The sequence below is a fragment of the Gadus chalcogrammus genome, chromosome 10 (genome assembly GCF_026213295.1).
Source record: "Gadus chalcogrammus isolate NIFS_2021 chromosome 10, NIFS_Gcha_1.0, whole genome shotgun sequence".
Lineage (NCBI taxonomy): Eukaryota > Metazoa > Chordata > Actinopteri > Gadiformes > Gadidae > Gadus > Gadus chalcogrammus.
The window spans coordinates 2,651,174-2,664,922 of NC_079421.1; the positions used below are offsets into that span (position 1 = coordinate 2,651,174).

Consider the following 13,749-nt stretch of genomic DNA (forward strand, 5'->3'; position numbering starts at 1 on the left):
CTAACATTGCAACCCTTTATGAAACCGAAACCGGACATCTGTTTTAACTGACAGCCATACAGATTGTCAGCACACCTGTTGATTCCCATGTAAGAATAGTCCCAGGTGGTTAATGATAGCTAACAGCTGATTGGCTGCCAGGCCCCACCAGGTGGTCATGCTACAGAGCACAAGCACCGTTTGACATGGGCCAAAGAAAGCACTAAAAGAAACATGGACAGTTGCTTTTACTTCAATACGTATAACTCCATGACTAATATTGGCAGCGTATTCACAGACAGAAGGTAGTGATTTTAAAGACAGTCATGTTGAAATTTTTAGGTGCTGAATTGTGCCCCATTTTGCCTGCTTGTGAAGTCGAACATTATTTTCCCAGCTATGCAAGTACATTATTAAAATGTCAATCTTTCACAAAATATTTTACAAAAAATGTATACATTTAAATAACTAAAAATAATAATTAAAATATATAATTTATCTAATGTTGCATTTAGGGTAACTTTCAAAGCATTTACAGTTGCCATCTCACCATTTAGTTTGAACATTTGTCCTCCTCGTTAAAATTAATGAGTTTGTGTCCGTGAGGATTCACGGTGATGTTTTGAGCACCGTATCCAACAGGCTTATCCAAGCCATTTGCCTCTGTGGCAAACTGCTTCCTAATTAACTATACTACCCGCCTGATTTGCCCCCAGTGTACATTCCCATACACACAGGGTCACACTGCCTCATCACCTGAAAGCTAGCTGGGCTTTTCTGGGGGTATTAAAGCAACATAAAGTCCACAATTCAGGACAGAGTAATAAGTGCAGAGTTTACATTTTTACTACAGGCCACAATATTTTGCCTTGTTTGATCTGTGCTAAGTCAGCCTCGCATCTGAGACTAATTATCATTCATTTTTTTGTAATGTATTTGTATGTATTTTTCTATCATGGTCAATTTAGGCTCAAAGTTGTTAATTTTGTGTGACCATGGAGTTTAACATGTAATTGTTCAGCTCAATGCAATGTGATGGAGATATGTCCTCCTAGTGGTTCCATGTTGCATTGCACTGTGCTCCACTCATCATTACATCAAAATATACTTTGAATGTGAATGTAAGGGGCTGAATGTGCTGACTAAGCTGTAGGCTCCCAGGCCAACTGCCAACTTCACTGATAAAATAAAGAACACTAGACTTACACTTCTGCTTAACAGGTAAAATATATACCATCATGATAGGGTAAGGAATACATTACAATAAGACAAGATAAGATATTTATTATTCTAACACTACATCTACTCAACACCCAGATACAGCTCAGTTAATTTTTGCTTGACGCCAACTTCTAACAATTCAATCAATCGGGAAATAGACACCCTATTTGTGCCTTAAAACTCCATTCCTGCCCTTATGTATGGAAGCATATAGCAAAATTCAAATGGCAATGCAATTTGCAATTGGCAATTCCATAAGTCATTGCATTATGCAATTGGCTATTCATCATGCAATTTAATAATGTAATTTGAAAAAACGTTATTCAAAGTGTATTTTAATATGCAAAGTGACAATGAAATCCTCAATTCAATTTGAAAAAGTTATAACAATAAAAATATTATTAAAAGAAATTAAAAAAATTTGAGTGCCGTTATTCAAATGGAAAAGCTATAGTGCCCCCTTGTTTGCAATGCACTTCGTCACGCTCCGTGTGTTGCAAAATTCAAATGACATTTCAATTCGCAAAACGCTTTGCATAAGATTTAGCAGTGAATCACGTCTGGGCGGGACCTACGTCAATTCCATCCTTGTTTATGCGCGCCACACACTCACACGCCCACACCAACAGATTCGATGAAGCAGCAGAAATGGCGAGTCCGGAGCAATCCGATGAAAAGTTGGCATTTTCTGTAGTATTCGGCAGATGTTCCACAGCCTTTGCAACCAAGCAAATTATAATTCAGTTGAAAGTATATTTGGGCCTTGAATGGGCAGTTCAACCATTTAACATATTAAGGCCAAGTGAAAACTGCTCAGAGAAATCCAAATTCTTTGACATATAGCAACTTTCTTTTTTACAGTAACGCAAATAGTTACTTTCCCTGGTAACTAGTTACTTTTATTATAAAGTAATTCAGTTACTAACTCAGTTACTTCTTGGAACAAGTAGTGAGTAACTGTAACTAATTACTTTTTTAAAGTAACGTTCCCAACACTGGTCATACTATATCATTATTTATTGCTTATGTTTATTGAATACAGAACATGAGGCACTGTAAAAGGAAAAATCTCATACTAAATCGCATTCGCAACATTGGTTTAAATAATCGCAATTTGATTATTTCCCCAAATCGTTCAACCTGACCCAATTCCAGCTCTAACCACGGCCTAACCCAACATCTCTGACCCAATACCACCTCTAACCAAGGCATAAACCAACATCTCTGACTGATTACCAACTATAACCAAGGCCTTTACCCAACATCTCTGACTGATACCAACTCTAACCAAGGCCTAACCCAACTTCTCTAACCCAATACCGCCTCTTACCAAGACCTTAACCCAACATCTGACCCAATAACACCTCTAATCAAGACATTAACCCAACATCTGACCCAATAACACCTGTAATCAAGACATTAACCCAACATCTGACCCAATAACACCTCTAATCAAGACATTAACCCAACATCTGACCCAATAACACCTCTAATCAAGACATTAACCCAACATCTGACCCAATAACACCTCTAATCAAGACATTAACCCAACATCTGACCCAATAACACCTCTAATCAAGACATTAACCCAACATCTGACCCAATAACACCTCTTACCAAGACCTTAACCCAACATCTGACCCAATAACACCTCTAATCAAGACATTAACCCAACATCTGACCCAATAACACCTCTAATCAAGACATTAACCCAACATCTCTGACCCAATAACACCTGTAATCAAGGCCTAAACCCAACATCTATGACCGAACACCTAAACTGAAAACCTGAACTTAACCATTTCAAGCTTTACCTTTACATAACCATCACTCAACGACACTTAAGCGTTATTGCAAAACTGAAATGCTAGCCTAAAAACATCTTTATACTTAAGGTTTTAATGGCATGAAGTACACTCATTAGTTTAATGTTGTACAGTGGGCCCAGTGATCAAATCTCCTGCTTCATTTTACAGACCTCGGGTGAATAATCTCCATGGACAAAACTATATCTGAAGTAAATGATAGGCTTCTAAATGATTACAATGGAGTTTCCGAGGGCAGCTGATGCTTTGTAATGCGATGCTACTACAGAAGCATCTCCTCAAATCACTTCTTACCCGTTCTGCTGCGTCAGTACAACACCACACCCCCACTTAGCCTGCCATGCAGTCAAAACAACTCTGACAGTGATTTCCTAAGATGGTAATGACATAAGCCTTCTAAGAACCCCGCACCCCTTGTTTATGGAATCATCTTCATTGGGCCTGGCTTTAGGTTAAGCATATCACTTCCACAGATTGAAAAGTTAGTCAGAGCCTGACGGTGGAGCATGGGAGTAAGTATGCAGCCAGAGTTAAAGGGGACCTATTATGCTTTTCGACTTTTATGACCTATAAACGTTGTTATAATGATCGATAGTCATGTTTAACCATACACAAAAAACAATGTAGATTTTCGGGAAACTCTTCCTCTCATCTGGGCGCTTTCAGCATTCTCCGTCAACGCTCGGTTTCGTCCTTCTCCGCCCCCTCGCCCCCCTCCTGCCAACCCAACTCCGTTGTGATTGGTTACCTTCCTTGTAGCGCACGCGCGGGCAGATTTGACCAGGCATATGGGGGCGCGGCAGGAGTGCCTCTACGTAGATGATGAAATGTGAACAAGTGAATCGCAAACGTTGTCCCGAGTGTTTAGCGCTCTGCACAGCCACCCCAGACTGTCAGCAGGGAATACGTCGAAATGCATGTACGTCTTTATTTGACACTTTAGTATGGTTAAACATGACTATCAATCATTATAACAACGTTTATAGGTCATAAAAGTCGAAAAAGCATAATAGGTCCCCTTTAAAGAGTTGTCATCATTACCTCACAAGAACTTCTAAAGCAGTGTGATACCTTGCCTAAATAAAGAAGGTCATATACTCTATCGGGCAGGATAGTCTTGTGGTTAGATGGTTTGACTCCAGGTCAAAGAGATCTGGATTCAAACCCAATTACTGCAGTCTACCTGTAAGCAACATAGAGCAAGATTCTAATCACTAGCAGCTAAACAACGACACAGAAATGAATCACGGTAAGGCGCTTTGCATAAAAGCATTTTCGAGAAGGTTATCATGTAACATAGATATTTTGGTTAGATTTCTTTGGGAGGGCAACCACATATAGCATGAGTGTCTCAAACACTCACTGATACTACGGAGTAAACCTGCTTATAACCACAGTACTGTAGTTGTGTTGGACAGTGCGTTTACGCCACATAACACAATCTGCTCATTACAACAGTGTGTACTTGTGTTGGACAGTGCGTATACGTCGCACAACGTAACCTGATGATTTAGTTGGGCTACCTTCTAATCACCTAGTATAAATAGTTTAGACAGATTTACTGATTTCAATTGGACTTTCCAATTGATAAGAAGAATATAAAATCTTTTTAAAAAAACGTGAATCAAAATCAATGCATTAAAACTAGAATATTTTTCTTTCCCGTCTAGAGCGACATCTACAAATAAGAATCTCCCCAGAGTCAACTAGTCCGAACATGTCCCAGTGCAGCGGGGAAACAGTGTCAGTGTGTGTGCGCGCATGGGTATTGAGGACAGGCTGTCCGGTTGTAATCTGGAAGGCTGGAGCTCTGGCCACAACAGCTGGCTCACTAGATCCTCTCTCTCTCTCTCTCTCTCTCTCTCTCTCTCTCTCTCTCTCTCTCTCTCTCTCTCTCTCTCTCTCTCTCTCTCTCTCTCTCTCTCTCTCTCTCTCTCTCTCTCTCTCTCTCTCTCTCTCTCTCTCTCTCTCTCTCTCTCTCTCTCTCTCTCTCTCTCTCTCTCTCTCTCTCTCTCTCTCTCTCTCTCTCTCTCTCTCTCTCTCTCTCTCTCGGTAGTTGGTGGACACCTGCTACAACACTAGTACTGTTCAGATATGAAGACCCCCCTAACCAGTAGAGTAGATCCCACAAGAGACATTTTGTTACCATGAACATAATATTGACAGACATGAATCAGTAACATCTTTGTGAAATAATCCATGCTAATTTTTCCCTTGGCTCATTTCATAGGTCCACTGCAGTTACTTATCCCAGACAGTTCACATCAACCACTGGTTCTATTCGGCCACATTCATTTAAAACCAGTGTTAAACTATAGATTAGATGATCAGCTGTTCTAGTGTGGAACTATAGAGGGGTGATCAGCTGTTCTAGTGTGGAATTATAGAGGGGTGATCAGCCACTCTGTCATAGTGTTCAAATATAGAGCGGGAGATCAGCTGCTCTGCCAGTGTTAGGTTGCGTCCCATTTCTACCCCTTACCCCTCCCCCTTGGTTTGAAGGGGTAAGGGTGTCCCAATTCTCATTTTGGTTAAGGGGTAGGGCGAAGACAAAAGGCTACGTAGCCTTGAAACGAAGCGAAAACGTAGCTTGAAACGAAGCTATCCAATGACCACACTTCAAAGGGAGGGCTTCGAGGAAAATCCGGCCGAAAATGCATTTTTACTAGTTGTTATCATTCGGACTCATGATGTAAAGTTGACTGTATATTCAGCTCGAAGTCATACACGGACAACGCGATCTCTGAGCTCGATATAAAACATTACATAACGGTAAATAACCGTTGAACTATACAAGATTTTAGCGCTCTCTAGTGGCCAACCGAAATCGCCAAATAAACAAACAGCAGCGATGGTTCAAGCGAAGGACACGCACAAATGTAAGTATTTTCAGCACTTTAATTACGGCAGACTGGTGTAATACTATTTTCGAGCGGTTTTTAATTGTGAAGTTAGTTTTGAATCACTAGTCAAGTTTGTTTTGAATCACTAGAAGCCGATGCTAATGTGTTCCGCTATCGCTATTTGTTGAGATAGATATCCGATAACCCTTGACATGACATGTTAAGGTTTCAAGTAACATTTGTGTGCAGTGGATATGCTTACTACTACTATTCCTTGGTTGATTATACCGGCGCACTGCTTTGATATCGGTAAAGCTGCCACCTAGGCTACGTCGCTCGCCTGTCAAACTGAAGATTTCCTTTCCACCTTTACCTCAGGGACACCACAGGAGACCAGACGGCTCATTAATTTCAGGGGGACCAGGGACAATGAGTTCTTAAAATCGAAAATGATCGCCAGAAAACAGTGGGAGTGAGTCTTACGTTGTTCAATCTTTTCATTCTTGCGTCTGTTTTCTACTTTGGTAGGCCTATTTCTGTGTTGAGCTCAATAGCCCACTGAATGTCTGTGTCATTATACCAATTGCCTAATGAATGTATCAACCAAACGAGACCATTGTTTTTGTTGTAATTTAGTATTTTGGTGTGTGTGCGTGTGTGCGTGTGTGCGTGTGTGCGTGTGTGTGTGTGTGTGTGTGTGTGTGGCCAAGCTAAATTTAATTAGATTTTGTTTTATTTTTTATCATTGTTCATACCTTTTTTTATGTGAACTCCACCAAATATTGGTTCCTAAGTAAGTTGGTTTCGTTGTTCCCTATGGCATGCCTTTTGTTTCCCTGGGGAGTGGTTTGGCGTTGCACCTGTGTGTACCTGTGTGTACCTGTGTGTATGTGCAATGACAACAAATAAAATCCTATCCTATCCTATCCTATGGCAATGTTTTGATATGTTGAGGGGAGTATCTTATGTCTGCATTTATTTGAAAGAGCATATGCACAGAAAAGCAGACGGACGGAGTTACAATGGAGATCCAGCGAGTTTTTAAAGCCATGTGACGCGTTGCATCACATAGGGAAGTTAACGCCAGCATTTCTGACGTTTTTATCCACTAATTCATTATGTTATGTGAGGCAACGCAACGCAATGTATGCTTGATCTGAAACATGCCTACTCGTGGCTTCTGTTGACATAGCAGTCAGCGACGATGAAGCCACGTAATGGAGGGGCGTCCCATTTCTTAGGGGAACGTTTTACCCCTCTGTATTGAGGGGCAAGGGGAAGGGGTAAGGGGGAGGGGTAAGGGGAAGGGGTAAGGGCTAGAAATGGGATTGGGCCTTAAACTAAATAGAGTACGCTGCTCTATAGTGTTCAAACTATAGAGGGGGTGATCCACTGCTCTGTGAGTGTTAACCTATAGAGATGATCCGCTGCTCTGGCATAGTATTCAACTATAGAGTGTTAAGCGTGTTGTGAATAAAAGTCTGCGTCGATGCCTCAGTGTCGCGAGCGGACGTTGCCAGGAAATTTGTTTAAATGTATTTCCGTGAGACTGGGTTGCTCCATCTAGAGGTATGTGCCATGTACACGTCAAGAACCGCAGCGGAACACATTGGACAAAACTCTACCAGATCCTCGGATTGTCACATATCAATTTGTGTGTAAAGTTCTGTTCTGAAAGATATTGTGGTTGTCAAGCACATATATAAAGCACAATTAGAAAATACTTGGGGAGTGAGGTACACTAAATGTGAATGTTGGATGTTTGCATTCAATAAAACGTCTGTAACCATCCACAATTTACAGATCAGATTTCTAGTTATTCTTTATTCACTCATGTAAATATAAACGGCAACAGCCATGTGTTCGTTATTGAATTCAGTGATTTACTCAAACTGGATTTAAGGATTGGATCAAACTGGATTCAATGAAGCTGGCAAGGTGTTAGTGGGCCCCTAAACCAGTATTTGAAGGCGTTCAAGAAATTCAGCCTTGTTGCAGAATTACAGCCACTACGAGTTAGACCCACAATGGGCTTTCCCCAAACGTCCCATTTTTTAGAGGCGTGTCAAGGGGGAGGGTGGGGGTGTGGCCCTGAGCAGCTTGCGGCCACGATACCATGCGCTAGTGTTTACAGTGGATGCATCGCAATGGCTCGGATTCATAATATCATCCGGATGCGCACACAGCTTTTGGCCGTGTTCTGTAAATATTCTAGAAAACTCTGGGTGCTCCGGCGTAAGTTCCGGAGCTCTATATCTAAATAATATCATATTATATATAGATCCATATAATAAAATGTATATTTTATCACAGCCAAAAGTTGTGTGCGCCTCCGGACGATATTATGAATCTCAAACGACTGGGTCTTGTTCTCCCATGTCTTCCACTTCCACATCAATCTGAAGTACAGACTGAACCGCGACAGTGGGGGGAAAGGGATTGTTGCCGATTTCGGACTCCCGGTACTTCCACAACGAGACTCGTAGTGGTGGTTATCTCGGCCATGGTCGAGAAGGAATTGGGGAAAGGAACTTTGGCAATCGGACAATCCCGGGCAACAATCGAGGGCAACAATCCCTTTCTCCTCCATGTAACGGTTCAATCTGGACTTCAGGGAGTCAAAGCCAAAGTTCCGGTCCCCCAATTCCTTCTCAACCGTGGCCGAGATAACCCCCACTACAAGTCTCATTGTGGAAGTAGGCTACCAGAGACACCAGAGAACCCGACGCAGTCTAGCCTTTTCACCAAATGGGGGCTTTATACAAGCTTGCGTTATTGTGTTGTGTGCCATAAAACCAATAGCAGAACGGTTATCCAAATAAAAAATAAGTTTACAACACTTAAGTTACAGTGTGTGGCGCACAAACGTCGTAGCTCATCGGCTGGCCAAATTCTCTGGGCGGGAAAAACAGAGAAAGGGGAGGCAACCTCGCCAAATTCCAAATCTGTGCACCTGAGCTTTGTTTTTTCAAAGGCGGAGCAGGATACCTAGTGCTCGTTTTACACCTAACGCCATTTCTAGCCACTGGGGGACCAGGCTATAGGGTACCATATTATTGTTAGAAAACCTCATAAAGTGCATTTTCATGCCATGGGACCTTGAAGGTCTTCATCCCACCTGGTCAGAATTACAGTGTCATACATTTCAATGAGGTTCTCCAAAAGGTAAGAGGGACATATAAAGCCAATATTAATTAACGTTATTTGTTAACAAACCATAAGGAGTTCATGTAGATTCCGATTGACCCTTGGGGTACTGGATGTCATAACTGGTTGAGAATAGAGATGTGGCTCTAACTCCCCACAGCTGGGCCAATTTGCCCATATCCGTTTTCCATTTTTTGACAGTAAGAACAAAGGCCACCAATAACCGCTTAGGTTATGTACCTGGTACCTACAATTATATTTTGAGAACAATTATTGTCAATGGGAATCAAAAATTTAATAGATATCCCCAAATTGATTATCAACATAGTAATATTAGGGCCTTTTTATTTTGGCAAAGGAATTCTAGAAACACACAAAGACATTCATTCAAACCTTCACCCTAATGCATTCAGATAACTGACACAGTTTCATGAAGAACACGCGAACACAAAGCTCTTAGTCCGTCGGCAGCCAGATGCTGAGGATTTTACTACAAATCACTACGACCATGATCCACCGAGTACGTGTGCGTTTTCTTTTTTTCATTTTCGTTCATGCGCACATGCATCGTCCTGGACAGAAATAGCCAAACGCCTGGCTGGGAGGGATCGGGAAGGGGGGGGCTACACTAGAGATGATTGGGGAGGAGCAGAGAGAACTATATGCAATAATGTGTGAAAGACAGAGGTTGTCATGTGTGACAATGTGAGTGAAGGCAAAAGCATGTGCGTTTAAAGGGTATGTGTGTGTGTGTGTGTGTGTGCTGGTATAAAGGGTGTATATGTGTGTGTGTGTGTGTGTGTCTGTTTGTGACTGCGTATGTGTATGTGCGTCGGTGCGTGTGTGTGTGTGGCAGCAGCACAGAGCATCGCTCAGCAGTCATTGGAGGAGGAGCTACTACAGCTGCCATACAGGAGTGGAGAACCCATTACATCAGCCTGTGTGTGTGTGTGTGTGTGTGTGTGTGTGTGTGTGTGTGTGTGTGTGTGTGTGTGTGTGTGTGTGTGTGTGTGTGTGTGTGTGTGTGTGTGTGTGTGTGTGTGTGTGGAGATGGGGGGGGGATGTCACGCCGCAAGCGGTGGCAGCTCATTAAGGGTTAACAAGTTCACAATCCCAGCATGCAACACTGCAGCTACGCGCTTAGAGAGAGCACTGCGCATAGCGGAGTGGAGAGAGGGAGGAAGGAGGAGCCAAGTGTAGGAGAGATGAGGACACAAGAGAGAGAGGATGAGATAGGAAAGGTAATTCTTACACTAGTAGAACCAGTATGGAGGTTATACACTCCTGACCATTGCATTCAATACCTCATAATTTGTTATATTAAAATAGAATACACTGCATTTTTTGGCCTTGGTCTAGTCTAGAATATAACTACACTCAAATAGGGACGCGTCAATTTGATGCATTAGTAGGATGTCTTCTTGTGGGTGTACCTTCAACACAGTCTTGTTGCCTGTTAGAACTAATGGTCTTAATAGTGGTGTATTTATAGGGCCTATAGTGTCTCTATAGGGCCTGAAAGGTCTTTATAGAACCTATGGCGTCTCCAAAGGGCCTAAAGGCTCATTATAGGGTCTCAGGTGTCTTCATAGGGCCTAAAGGTTCTTTATAGGGCCTATTGTGTCTTTAAAGGGCCTAGGGTTTCTATATAGGGCCTAAATAGTCTATATAGGGCCTATAGTGGCGTTATAGGGCCTATGGTGTCTTTAAAGGGCCTATAGCTTCTCTATAGGGCCTATAGGGTCTTAATAGGGTCTATGGTGTCTTCATAAGCCCTAACGGCTCTTTATGCGGCCTATCGTGTCTTTATAAGGCCTAAAGGGTCTTCATAGGGCCTATGATGTCTTTATAAGGCAGAAAGGGTCTATATAGACCCTATGGTGTCTTTATAGAGCCCATGGTGTCTTAATGGGGCCTAAAGGGTCTGGATAGGTCTTAAAGGGTCTTAACGTGGCCTATGGTGGCTTTATAAGGCCTGAAGGGTCTCTAAATTACCTGAAGGGTTAATTTAGAGGTTTATAAGGCCTAAAGGGTCTTTATAGGGCCTATTGTGTCTTTATAGGGCCTATAGTGTCATTATAGGGCCCAAATGGTCTTAGAGGGTCTTTACAAGGCCTAGATGGTCTTATAGGGCCTATGGTGTCTTTATAGGGCCTAAATGGTCTTTACATGGACTATGGTGTCTTTATATGGCCTATAGTGTCTTTACAAGGTCGAAATGGTCTTTATAGGGCCTATGGTGTCTTTACATGGCCTAAAGGGTCTTTACATTGCCCTTCGATGTCTTTATAAGTCCAAAAGGGTCTTTATAGGACGTGTGGCGTCTTTATAGGGCCGAAAGGGTCTCCATAGGGCCTATAATGTCTTTTAAGGATAAGTCAATAGGCACTACAGCATGGCTTTATGTAAAAAACACGGATATGGTGTCAGTATATGGCACTACACATGCCAGCCACGCATGATAGACAGGGACTGAGTGAGAGGTACTTCCAGAGATGGAAACATATTAACAAGACAAGAGGGCTGATAGAAACAAGAGGATAAAAGGATAAAGCAGAGGATATTGAATATGGATAGGGAAAGGAGAGCATTTTCTATTTGACCCAGGGATAAATATGAGATTTAACAAGAATGACGTTTAGGCCAACAGCTGATTAAACCTCAAACTTTTTTTTTTTTGCCGTTGTACAATAAATAGCGAAGTGAGAGAAGAGAAGTGTTGAACCTCAGCAGTTAAACAGTCTGAATGAATACAGATTAGAACACCATATCACAGGGATACTCTTTACACTTCAAATATTAAGCGTGAAATGGTCGGCTAGGCACTCCTTCAAAATATTCAATCTTTAACGTTGCATTCATTTTATTAATATATATAATAGGAAGGAACACTAGTGGCGAGGTGTGGTTGTGTAGATGTGTGGAGCTCTGTCTGGGCAGTGGATGTTAATCGGGGCGTCGAAGAGAGGGATATGCCTCTTGGACCCTCGGCAGAACACAACAGTGTGTGTGGATGCGTGGAGCTCCTTCCGAGCAGCGGATCATTTTGACGTTTAAGTCTGAGAGAGGAGAAGGCTGCCCGGACCCTTACAGTAAAACGTCAAGGGTGTCAAGCAGTTCCCCTCTATCCATCAACCAGCACCCAGTTGTATTCCTTACCTTGCATGGGGTTTTTGATTTCTTTATTTTTATAATCGTAAACTGAGGATTTGGTATAACCTGGGTCCCTACAAGGAAGACTGCATACATGGTTAGCACTGGCAAGACGAGCCACCCAGCGACCCCAGCAATCATTTAATATAGGCCATTTCACGTTGATACTTGAAGTTTTAACACGGTTAGTCTCGGGTGTTCAGCGTTTGGGCAGAAAGTGCACGATATTGTTGGACTGCTCCATAGTTGGACTGCATGATATTGTTGGTCATGTTAAAGAAAAAGTACATTATGTAAATTATTTGGGAACCTTTCTTTATGTAAACATCTTTGTAATAATGAACCAGGTTAAAAAGGTGCCTTGAACAATCAACAGCATTAGCTCTGAGAATGTCTTTCATATAAAAGCAAGATTAGCATTGGAACTGACATATCCTAACCAAATCAATATCGAATCTAATTAAGTGAATTGAATCGAGGCCTTATGAATCAAAGTTATCAAATGGAGGTTTTTAGGTACAAAATATTTCATTCTGAAAGTGACCGTGTATCAGTAGCCTACAGCAGACTGATTCAAAATATAGCCAAGAACCAAATGGGCCGCACCAACATGGTGGTGTGTTACATCTATCAAAATGCTGTTTGGTTCAAATTGTTGGAAAATGGTCAGAAGGAAAAGTGACATCATCTGGAACCATTATATTAAGTCAATTAGCAACAGCATTCGGGGAGATGGTCTTAAATTGGTCCCAGCTGACGGCATTGGCCAAACATATCAAAGGAAGTGACATCATCTGGCATCAATCTGGTCAAATTACAATAGCCTTTGTCTCACAAGGTGTCCCTGAGGTAAGATATTAGTGTGGCGTTTCTACTTAGGTGCTTTCAGACGCTAATGACCGCATGAAGGTGGAGTCCACACAGAACCAGCACTAAGTGGAGGATAAACCACCACATGGGGAACTGCTACAAGATTGTGTCAGCCAATACTACAGCAGAAACATAAACGCAATCCTTAAATCTGTAGAGTAAAAATCATGCCTAATTTAAATATCACCTCTATAAACGAATACGTCAAGACCATGACCAACACTGCTCCAACACAGGCTGTGCATTTACCATATAAAGGCATACTTATAGTTCCTGGTCAATGCAAAGCTGTTCCTTGACTTGGAAATCTTTGTTCAAAGTGTTGAATTAATGCCAAGCCCCAAGAGCACCCAAAGCAACACTCCTGCGGAGAGGTTCCTGGTTTGATTCCAGGCTTGTCGCTCATCCTGGGGCGAGGTTGCTAGGGGATGAGAGAATGATCTGGGTGCATGCGCTTGTGTCCTCCCCGTTCACACGGCTATGAATGAAATGTGTTGCAATACAAACATAGCACTGCTTTAAAACTCCCTTGTTTGCCAACACACTCTCACTGTTTTCAAAGAAGAGTAGCGAATCACTCCCCTTCCTCTCTAGTAGATGCTGTTAGCTACCGCAAGAACAATAGTTCCTACGATGTTACATCCCTGCTGACAACAGAAACCATCGATGTACCTTTCACAATAGGCCAGTTTACACACAGTCCTGCACAC

General features: G+C 42.1%; 1 protein-coding gene across 2 annotated transcripts in view; it reads right to left on the bottom strand.

The window, feature by feature from the left end:
* The window catches only part of LOC130391053 (storkhead-box protein 2-like), a 50,298-nt gene that overhangs the window by 23,336 nt on the left and 13,213 nt on the right, over positions 1-13,749 (bottom strand). The gene's annotated exons all lie outside the window — the stretch shown is intronic.